Source organism: Quercus lobata, chromosome 3 (assembly GCF_001633185.2).
Source record: "Quercus lobata isolate SW786 chromosome 3, ValleyOak3.0 Primary Assembly, whole genome shotgun sequence".
NCBI classification, from domain to species: Eukaryota; Viridiplantae; Streptophyta; class Magnoliopsida; order Fagales; family Fagaceae; genus Quercus; species Quercus lobata.
This window is the reverse complement of record NC_044906.1, coordinates 36,207,173-36,218,937: the sequence shown is the minus strand read 5'-3', so window position 1 is coordinate 36,218,937 and position 11,765 is coordinate 36,207,173.

Sequence of the window (11,765 nt, the reverse complement as noted above, 5' to 3'; positions counted from 1 at the left end):
TATTATGTCCCTTTTTCTATCTATATCTAAAGGTGTATTTAAAATTTCTATCTTTTTAATTAATTCTACCAAACTATCATTTTGGGTATATATCAGGGATCTTTCAATTGATTTTAGTCTCTCATCAATTTTTTCTTTTAAATTATCATTATTATTATTTTTCCATCCTTTGTTGACTATTTCTCTTGATTTTAGTCTTTCTTTTTCTATCTCTTCTTTTGCAATCTCTTTTTCTTTCTTTATGTCTCTTTCTATTTCTAGCTTCTTACATATAGTTTGTATTGAATTAGTTTCTTTCTTGTTTTGTCTTTCCATTCTTTCTATCATTTCTTTTACTATTCCTTTCTTTAACATTCCTTTTTCTTTGTCTTCATCAATTATGTCTAGTTTGTTTTGCACTATTTCAATATGATTATTGTCTTTCTTTTCCGTGAAAGTTGTCTTTAAGTCTTTCAAGTGATGAGTTTTGTTATCTTTCTCATACTTACTATATCTTATTTTCCTTTTTGCTATGTCTATTACTTTGTGCATAAAATTATCTTCTTTACTTTCTATCAAAATTTTCTTTAAGTCATTTCTTTCATCCTTTTTTCTACATGTCATGTTTGTAAGTCTGTTAGTACTTACTAAGCTATCCATTTGTCTATTGTGCCAATTATCTGTCATAGTTTGTACTAAAGGTGATCTATGATGAGGTTCAAATTCTCTTTCTTTTTTTGAATTTAAAGCTTTCATTCTTTCAAGGAGGTCCAAAAAACTATCACTCTTTCTTTCTACTCTAGTATTTATTATGGATCTTTCCGCAGTTTCTAAAGATTCTAATTTTTTATTAATCATGTCTAATAAACTATTATTGTGTCTATCAGTCTTTCGATTGATTTTATCTCCTATTAATATACTCCAATTATTTGTGCTACTATTATAGTTATAATCATCTATATCAGTGTCAGAATCAGAGTATGTTTCATCATAATCCTTATTACTATTTATCCAATTATTGTTTATATCTGTTATGCTATAACCTTCATCATAATCTATATCATCATAGTCCATGTTTCTTATTAGTGTGTGCCAAGCCTAAGTGTGAACAAGAAAATAGATGATGAAATGGTAAATGTATTTATTCTATTTCCAAGCAATTTATACTTACTAGCAAAACTATTACTAACAACTAGTATCCTTGCAATCGAGACCACCTCCTCGGGAAACTCCATTGCGGGACCACCCAAACAACACCTATCTGTTGGCTAACAAAAAACGGGCTAACCAACTCAAAGCTACGGTTTGCCAACAAGTCTTAAGGCTGACCAACTCTATCAAGGAGCAAGTAGTGGCTATGCAGTAATATATGTTCCTAGTAACTTCTTCCTCTCTTTTTGAGAAGCCAGACCAAACGCCTGGGAAATTTATTCAAAACCAAAATCAATGAACATCTCTAAACACAAGAGGGGCAATGTTAGCAAGTAAGTCTTCCAACCACACCTAAAGCCCTAAAGCAGAACTAGCCTTCTTAGCTAACGCATCAGCAACAAAGTTACAAACATGACTAACATAATTAAACTCAACATGTTGAAAACCAACTTCTTAGAAACGAATGTCCCCAAGAATGTTCTCGTATCTAGAAAACTGACCTGAACCATTAATAAGCGCCTCAATGACAGTAACAGAATCCCCTTCGACCACCACTTGAGTCAGACCAATCTACAAAGCAAACTAAACTGCCCACTAACAGGCCAAGGCTTCCAACTCCGCCACAGACTGATTAAGAGGAACAGGCATGGCCAGTGCCCCAATAGGATCTCCCCAGTTGCCACAAACAATCACACCCACACCCGCCAGATTCGAAGCCCGAAACACTGCACATCAAAATTAACCTTGTATATGCTAGGTTCAGGAGGACGCCATTGTTGCATGACCTGAGGACTAGGGGGAATCAACTCAACCTCCCGAGCATGGAGAAACTCTTGAAGAATGTTGCCTGCTTCCCTACAAATGCTATCCACGAGGTGGACAGCTCGATTGAAATGAATGGCATTTTGCCTATTCCAAACACACCATGCTACAATAACAAAATATTCAGCTTTATACTCATCTTGGCATGGCATAAACCCGGCCAATAACTCTCTGAAATTTCCCAGTTGAACAAGGACTTCTTGATGGAACCACTCCAAAGAAGACTAGACACAAGCAATTTCCTTGCACAACCAAAGTGCATGAACGGTGTCCTCAGAATGCTCTCTACATAGGTAACAAGTGTCAAAATCCATGACATGACAACGGAGCAGGTTCTCCTTTGTTGGTAGAGCATCATTGCATGCCCTCCACACAAAATGCTTAATTTTGTTAGGCACCCAGAGCTGCCAAAGGCTCTTCCAAAACTTCTTCTGATTTTCCATATTTGAACTACCTGCAATGGACATAGAATCACAAGAAACAATCATTTTATAGGTGCTGCTAGTGGTGAACATACCCGAGGGAGTGTGTGTCCAAATTTTTGTGAATTACTTCTACTGTTAGATTGTCCAAAAGCAGTCAAAACCAGACATAATATATATCCAGTACTTTTTCTAAATAATATATATAATAAATGTAAAATTTGAATCCTAAATTTCTTATTTAAAAATATCAAAAATAGACAGCGGAGTCATGACATCAACCCAAAAAAATTTGAAACTTATGTGTATGTTATAACGTTGCACTTATTCTAATCATAGCGTGGCCTTGTTTTAAAACTTTATAAGTAGGAGTTCTCATGATATAACTTGGCTGCTTGTACTTTATTACACATATAGATTGAAATAAATTTTTTTACATTTTATCCAAAACAATAAGAGTAATAGCTTTGCCCCTTCTCTCCAATTATAATTTGTTTTCTGTTCTTATTTTTGGGTGAATTTCCCTAATGTATTTTTTTTATTGATATATTAGTTTTTCTATGATGACTACAAGATTTAAACAAAATGGGAAAAAAATAACGTTATTATTACTATTATCTATAAAAGCTAATATAAAAAAATAATAGAACATTAGAAATCACTTAATTATACATTTGAGTTGTTTTTTGTATCAACTATTATGTGTGCGTGCACGCATGCATATGCATATATGTTATAAAGGTTTTGCCTCTATTGAGTTAAATCCTAGCTCCGCCATTGTGTGTGTCTATATATATATATATATATATATATATTCAATAGTGTGATCTTCTTCATTTACAATATCAGGAGGACAACCAGTCCTGGAGCTAATAGTGTGATCTTCTAACTTATGGTGATATTTTAAGCACTATTAAAAAACTTGGTATTAACATGTGCAATGATGAAAAACTATTAAAATATCAATTAAAAAATAAAATAAAAGCCAAATATGAAATGGGTAATTTCTGTGAACAATATGGTTTGCCCCCTATTGCTCTTTCCAGGCAAAAGGGTAAAAAACATGATAAAATTCACAAAAATTATAACCATTAAAAATATAAAAATACAGAACCAACTTTGTTAAACCCAATGATTTTTATGTTGAAAAGAAAAATGTTTCTAAAAAATATGATAAACAAAAATCAGGTAAAGGCAAATGCTTTAATTGTGGTAAACCTGGACACTATAGTAAAGACTGCAAACAAAAACCTGGTAAGTTAAAAAATAAGTTTAATATATTAAATATTGATGATAAAGATTAAGAAGAATTATTCCGAATCCTTAAATCAAACAATTCGTCTAAGGAATCGTCTAATTCCTTAGAAGAGGTTTTTTCTTCCTCATCTGATTCTTGTTATCAATCTACTAATGAAACTTCTGATTCACCTAATATTAGAATTGCTTGTAGAGTTTCCTATTGCAATGTTATTAAATCTGTTAATGTTCTCACCAAAAGTGAAGAAAATGAAAGTTTGTTAATTAAATTGATAAGTCAAATTGAAAACCCTGAATTGCAAAAAGAATATCTTGGTAAGCTTAAGAAAAATCTAATAAAAGATAAAACTGGTAAAAAACAGAAATCAACAATAAGCTTTGAAGAAACTTTGGAAAGATTTAATAAAAAGAAATCCAAAGATTTAACTATTAATGATCTTCAACATGAAATCATTGTTGTTAAACAAGAAATAATTGAATTAAAAAATGAATTTAAAAACATTAAAAGTGATAACAATGATATTAGACAAGAATTGTTACTATTAAAAATTGATAAAAATCTTGATAAACATCAATCTGATAATGAACAAGATAAGCACAAAGATGGAGATGAATCCAGTCAACAAGCTTTTCTTTTTGATAAAGGTATTGTTGATGACTCTCAACTTAATCTTGTTAATAAGATGCTTCCTCCAAAATGGTTTACAAAAGTTAAAATTGTTGTTTCTCATGATTATCATTTCAATGTTATTGTTATGATTGATTCTGGTGCAGATATAAACTGTATCCAAGAAGGATTAATCCCTTCAAAATATTTTGAAAAATCAACTAAAAGATTGGTTTCTGCTAATGGTACTCAAATGAAGATTAAATATGAATTGAATAATGCTCATGTTTGCCATGGTAATGTCTGCTTTAAGAATCCTTCTGTTCTTGTTAAAAACATGACTGATAAAGTGATTCTTGGTTTGCCATTTATAAATGCTTTGTATCCTTTTCTTACTGAACATGATGGAATTACTATTGATCCTTTTGGACAGAAAGTAAAATTCAAATTTGCTTCAAAGTTTGAAATTGATACTGATGATGCTTTAAATCTGATTCATGCTAAAAATAAACATCTTAACTTCCTTAAGCCAGATGTTAGATACAAGAAAATTGCAGAACAACTTTCTGATAAATTGTTACAATCAAAAATTGATAATTTTTTGAAAATTATAATTGATGATGTTTGCTCTAATATTCCAAATGCTTTTTGGCATAGGAAAAAACATATTGTTGATTTGCCTTATGTTAAAGGTTTTGATGAGAAAAACATTCCTACTAAAGCTCGTCCTATTCAAATGAATGCTAAAACTGTTGAATTTGGTAAAAATGAAATTCATGATTTGCTTAAGAAAAAACTTATTCGGAATAGCAAGTCCCCATGGTCTTGTGCTACTTTTTATGTTCAAAAAAATGCTGAGATAGAGAGAGGAACCCCTTGCCTGGTTATTAATTATAAGCCCCTAAATAAGGTCTTAGAATGGATTAGGTATCACATACCTAACAAAAATGATTTGGTTCAAAGACTGAGTGAGGTCGTAGTGTTTTCCAAGTTTGACATGAAATCTGGGCTCTAGCAAATCTAGATTAGTGAGAGTGATAAGTATAAAATGGCTTTTACCACTCCTTTTGGGCATTATGAGTGGAATGTTATGCCTTTTGGTCTTAAGAATGCCCCTATTGAGTTTTAGAACATTAAGAATGATATTTTCAATTCTTTCAGCCATTTCACCATTAATATATTGATGATGTTCTTGTTTACTCCAATTCTATTGATGAGCACTGGACACATTTGTATTCATTTCTAGATACTATCAAAAGAAATGGTCTTGTGGTCTCTACTAAGAAAATCAAGTTGTTTCAAACAAAGGTTCACTTCCTTGGCTACGATATTGGCGAAGGACAAATTCATCCTATTGATAGAGCCATTCAATTTGCTGATAGATGCTATTATTGATAAAACCCAACTCCAGAGATTTCTTGGATCGCTCAATTATGTTGCTAATTTCTACAAGGACATGAGAAAAAAATGTAAACCTGTTTTTGACTGATTACAGAGTAATCCTCCACCTTGGTCTAATGTCCATACTTCCCTTGTTAAACAAATCAAATCCCATGTGAAGACACTGCCTTGTCTAGGCATTCCTACTATCAATGCTTTCAAAATTGTAGAGATTGATGCCTCCGACATTGCTTATGGTGGTATTCTAAAACAAAGAGTTTCCTCGAATTCATCTGAACAAATTGTTCGCTTCTATTCTGGAATATGGAATATTGCACAGTTAAACTGTAGTACTACTAAAAAGGAGATTTTATCTATAGTACTATGTATTTCAAAATTTCAAAGTGATTTATTAAACCAAAAGTTTTTGTTGCGTATCTAAATATGTTATTGAAAAAGATGTTGAAAATATTGCTTCCAAACATATTTTTGCCAGATGGCAAGCTATTTTGAGTGTTTTTTTTTTTTTTTTTGATATTTAGTATATTAAAGGATCTCAAAATACCATCCCTAATTTCCTTACCTGTGAATTTTTGCAGTATCACAATGGCAAGTAGGCGATCAAAAGACAAGTCACCTGCCACTGCTAATCCATTTGTTAAAAAAGAACATGTTTCTCCTTTGGAGATTGTTAACCGTTTCACCCCCTTAGGTACCATTCCTACACCTAATTATTCTTTTGTTTTAGCCTCATCCTATGACCCTTATGATTTAACCAGTGTTAACCGGCCTGTTAAAACTGCTTTTCCCAAAACCTACTATACTTCTCAATATGTTAAAAAAAAAAGTTTTCAAAACATGTTTTCCATTAAGTCAAATAGGGCTTCAATTCCTAATCCCTTCCCCCCAAAGTTTCATTGGATCCCTAAACATTGTAAGAAGGATGTGCAATATTATTCTGATATTTTGCATCATGAGAAATCCATCACTATTAAAGCCATACTTGATAAGAACAAGACTACTAAAATTATTTATCACAGTGTTTTTCTCAACCATATTATTTCTAAAGAAATGTGGGGCCCCAACCTTGCCTCCACAAGAATGTTACCAACTTCCCCTGTCCTTTATTCCTACCATGATTATCTCACTGCTTGGTTCAGGTTCATGCTGCATCAAAATGAAAATATGTCTCATTCATGGTTTGTTAATTTTGATAAGGATTTCAATTCCAATTTGCCTCTTTGGTTCAGCCAGTGGTGGACCTAGTTTGGCTCAATTCCTGAAATATTCCCAGAACAGTTAATGGGTTCTTTCAAACATTTTACAAGTATGTTCAAAGTTGATTCCTATGGTGCCAAATTCCCTTCTTTACTCCATTTCATTAAAAGATATAAAGTTCCTTGGATCTTGAAATGGCAATATGATAAGAAAGGAGATGTTCTCACCCGCCGTTGGTATGTTAAGTGGTGGGATAAATTTCCTCTCATGCAAGCAATTGTTAACAATGTCACCAGAGAATTCCCATCCCTAAATGCTTTACTTGCAGTTAAGATCAATACCCCAATGCAAATAGCTAATGCACCTGCTTCTACATCTGCTAAAACTGTTAAACCCTCTGCTAAGCCTAAAAAGAAGGGTTCCCCTTTAGATGAAATTCGCAAGGACCCTGATGCTCTGTATACCCTCCTTAAGATGATATCAAGGGAAAAAGAAGCTGCTAATAATTCAAAAGATGAACATCCTCTGAAGCATCTGTTACAAAAAAAACCCTTACTACTCCTACAATCAGGAATGGTTTGGTCATGATGAAGAAGACACTCCTGATTTAGCGGAAGATTGATTCTCCTATTTGTCTAGCCTGCATAACGGCCAAAATGCTACAATGTTTACCCCTGATAAAAGTTCCCACTATTGTATTACGTTGCTAGCCCACGCAAATGATGATGTCTCTGAAGACTCCTCATGTTACTTTCAGCATAAAATGCCAATTGATGAAGTCTGAACTAAAGTTCCACTCTACTCTTTCTCATGATGATTAGACTCAAAAAGTGAAAAAGTACTATTCATTTTTTACTGTTCATGATTACTATTCACAGTTACTATTCATGATTACTGTTCACCATGCTTTTTTTATGCCTATTTAAGGGGAGATGTCCCTTATGTTAAACTCAGAACTTTTTCTTTCATAAACTTTCTTTAAAGCCTTTCTTTGAGAGAGAGTTTATTGTTTCCACCTTAGGATTTTCAACTACTTTCCCTACAAATCTTGTAACTAGAACTAGTTCCAAGCCTTGTATTATTAAACGTTGAAATCCTGTAACTATTACTGTTGTAAGTACTGTTATCTACTTTCAATAACAACTACTTTCAGCTTTGTGCTTAAAATATTTGCTGCTACCGCCTCCTTGGTCGGTTTTATACTTTAAACTGTTTTGATATATTTCTTGGCTGGTTCTACCGCCTTATTACTACTTTGAATTACTTTGACTATATCTTGCACTACCACCTTCTTGGCTGGTTTTACTTTGCTTACTTTATTTTCAACATAATATTACTGTGCTTATATATATATATATATATATATATATAAAGCAAACCCACCAATGGCCTTTTGGCCAAATCACAATTAACTAGGTATATATTTGCAATTCGATCTACAATGTCTTTATCCTAAAAGGAAAAGAAAAAAAAATGTAACTTCTATGGAATTTTTTAGTTTTTAGTTTTTGCTTTTACAACTACAATAAGGAGATATATTTGATTCATAAATGTCTCATTTGAAAATATTAAAAGATATCAACTGAGTCACGATGCTCAATCATGTTGATTCATATGGTTATTTTTTAAGTAACTAATTCGATCTCAAAAGGGCATGATAGTCTAATGCTAATTTCTAAAACCATTCCTATTAACTCTCTCTTCTTCTTTTTTTAGTTAGGCCAAAAACTTTAATGGTGTGAGACCAATCAGTCACAAGATTTCCCCAAGGTTTTTAGACCCGGACCGTTCATTGAACCGTAAAAGGGAGAGGTTCAAGGTTTTTGAGGTCGAACCAAGGTCAAACCGGGGTCGAACTGTGATGACATCATAATTAATTTACTAATTAATTAAAGCCTAAATATAGATATTAAATTTATAAAACTAGCAAAATTGACAATATATCTATATATGTGAGAGAAATTTAATGATTTTAAAGCATATATTTAATAATTAAATAAGAAAGTTAATAAAATAAAATAATAACCATGAAAACATTAAAATTTATGATTAATTTTTGAAGTAAAGTTGAATATCTTTGAAGGATTTTAATTATAATTTTTTTTATTCCTTGTAAGAGATGGATAATTTAATTAAGTAGAATAAAATTGTAAAAAAAAAAAAAAAAATTGCTATGGGGTTGGACCGCACGGTTCTCACCGGTTCGTGCGGTCCAACCCCGATTTTAGCGGTTCACGGATTTAACAAAAAATCCGGTTCTTTATGCTTAAAAAACCAGTTTTCATCCCGGTTTTCACAGTCCAACCTCCCGGTCCGGTCCGGTTCTGAAAACTATGGATTTCCCTACTCTGAAACTAACAAGATAGAGGGACTAGCTTTTGTGCCCCATGTGAAATCCCTCCTTGGGATGCAAGAATTAATTGAACCGAAAGGGTGATGTGAGTGAATTGACCTGTATTCCACTTTATACTAAATACTTAGTACTTACACTCATGAACCTCGTTAACGCGTTGGAATGGAGCATCTTTTTAAGACTTGTGTAAATGGATTGGCCGAGAGACTACCTCAAATAACCAATCAAATTTCTTTCAATATGAAACTACTACATCAAACTCTAGTTTCAAATACTTATTCAACACGTTGTTTTGGTTATGTAGGAAAGTAGAGTTGAACAGATTCATTCTGATACCAATTGTCATGGGAACTATTTTCAAAACTTAATGCAAATGCCCATATATATGAAGCATTGAGAACCATTATCTCATCTCAGGAGCATCATTTTTTTTCAGTAAAAGACGGTAGTTGATGATGCCGAAAAATCACCAATAAGCCACATAGTCCTTACACACTCATAACAACACCTGCACAACAAAAAGAAAAGACCTTACAGAGAACACCAGTGTGGTGCCGGCCAAATACCCTTCGAAGGTCAAGTTAGAATTTTTTTGCAACTCTAGAGTGCCAGAGCTGGGATCAATTATGCGTACCTATTTTCTGAGGGTCTTTGGCTTTTTATAGTAGCATAGAACTGAAATCCTTTGCTTGCATCACAAGTCTTTTCCTTATATGGAAGATCTCCATTAATGTGTGTATATTCCAGAATACTCCTCATATTAGAATTTCATTCATATTGGGACTCTATGGACTAGGGTTAATCGTGAGACGCAAGTCGTTTCCATTTAGGGTTTCTTAGAGACCACATAATGACCAGTTGAGTGCACGTGGCCTTTTGATTTGTCCACCCTATGTTCATTCACATAGGATCCGTTCACTATTAGCCCATTTGTCTAGCAATCAGTCCATCTAAATGTATCCGTCACCTCCAATTTTCTCCCTCTTCAGTTGCCCCCTCACCTTATGGGTCCGTGATCTCTGAGTGGAAGGACCCATGGGGTGACGGTTCAATCCAGCCTTTTGAGGAATACCCCTAGCCTTGACAGGCTGGATCAAGATCATTAATGACAAAGGACACGTGGCGTTTACTAAATGGTCGCTCACTTGGATCGAAGCGTCCCTTCATCTTCCGTGCCGTTCTCCCTATATAAACCAAACTCTTTTCCTCTCATTTCTTTACTTTCTACTGAAATCTACGATCAAAGCGCACCCGTCATCTTTGTCAAATGATCATACCGTTCAGTTGTTGCATCTGTCATTAACACCTCTTTACCGTCCCACTTCAACTTGGTAAGCATTCTTCTCCTTCTACTTAAAAAGTTTTTATGCACCTTTTATTTCTCTAGACTTTTGTACTACCATCATCCATTATAGACCTGTCAAAGTCTTAAGATTTACCGTCACGTGTAGGTCATGTTTAGGCGTCGAGTAACCAGTCGTTTGTCCGTGACGGGGCAGGCTACGATGAAGTGTACCCATTAGGTCACAAAGACCCTGACAGTCGGAGTGAAGAAAGGAGTCCATCAGTCGGTTCTCCTTCCTCAAGGAATGACGATTTGGAGACGACAAGGCCAGAGGATGACTCTAGTGAAGGCCTGGATGACACTGAGCCCCCAGTTCAATCCGTCATGGGTCCTGATGGACTTAGGGAGTTCATCATGTTACCCATATAGATGGTCAATGACTTTACCTCCACAATTAAAGAATCTCACTTTAAAACACTTAGGCAGAAGTACCAAATCAATGACGAAGGACACATGGCGTTTACCGAATGGTCACTCACTTGGATCGAAGCGTCCCTTTATCTTCCGTGTCGTTCTCCCTATATAAACCAAACTCTTTTCCTCTCATTTCTTTACTTTCTACTGAAATCTACGATTAGAGCGCACCCGTCATCTTTGTCAAATGATCATACCGTTTAGTTGTTGCATCTGTCATTAACACCTCTTTACCGTCTAACTTCAACTTGGTAAGCATTCTTCTCCTTCTACTTAAAAAGTTTTTATGCACCTTTTATTTCTCTAGACTTTTGTACTACCATCATTCATTATAGACCTCTCAGAGTCTTAAGATTTACCGTCACCTGTAGGTCATGTCTAGGCGTCGAGTAACCAGTCTTTTGTCTGTGACGGGGCAGGCTACGATGAAGTGTACCCATTAGGTCACAAAGACCCTGACAGTCGGAGTGAAGAAAGGACTCTGTCAGCCAATTCTCCTTCCTCAAGGAATGAGGATTTGGAGACGAAAAGGCCAAAGGATGACTCTAGTGAAGGCCTGGATGACACTGAGCCCCCAGTTCAATTCGTCATGGGTCCTGATGGACTTAGGGAGTTCATCATGTTACCCATATAGATGGTCAATGACTTTACCTCCACAATTAAAGAATCTCACTTTAAAACACTTAGGGAGAAGTACCAAATCCCCGTTAACATACTCCTCTGTCTACCATACATGTCAAAAAAGTGTTACTACAAGGGCGTTGAAGGCGTCGGGGTCTATGAGCAGATGCTGAAGGCAGGGCTCCGATTCCCCCT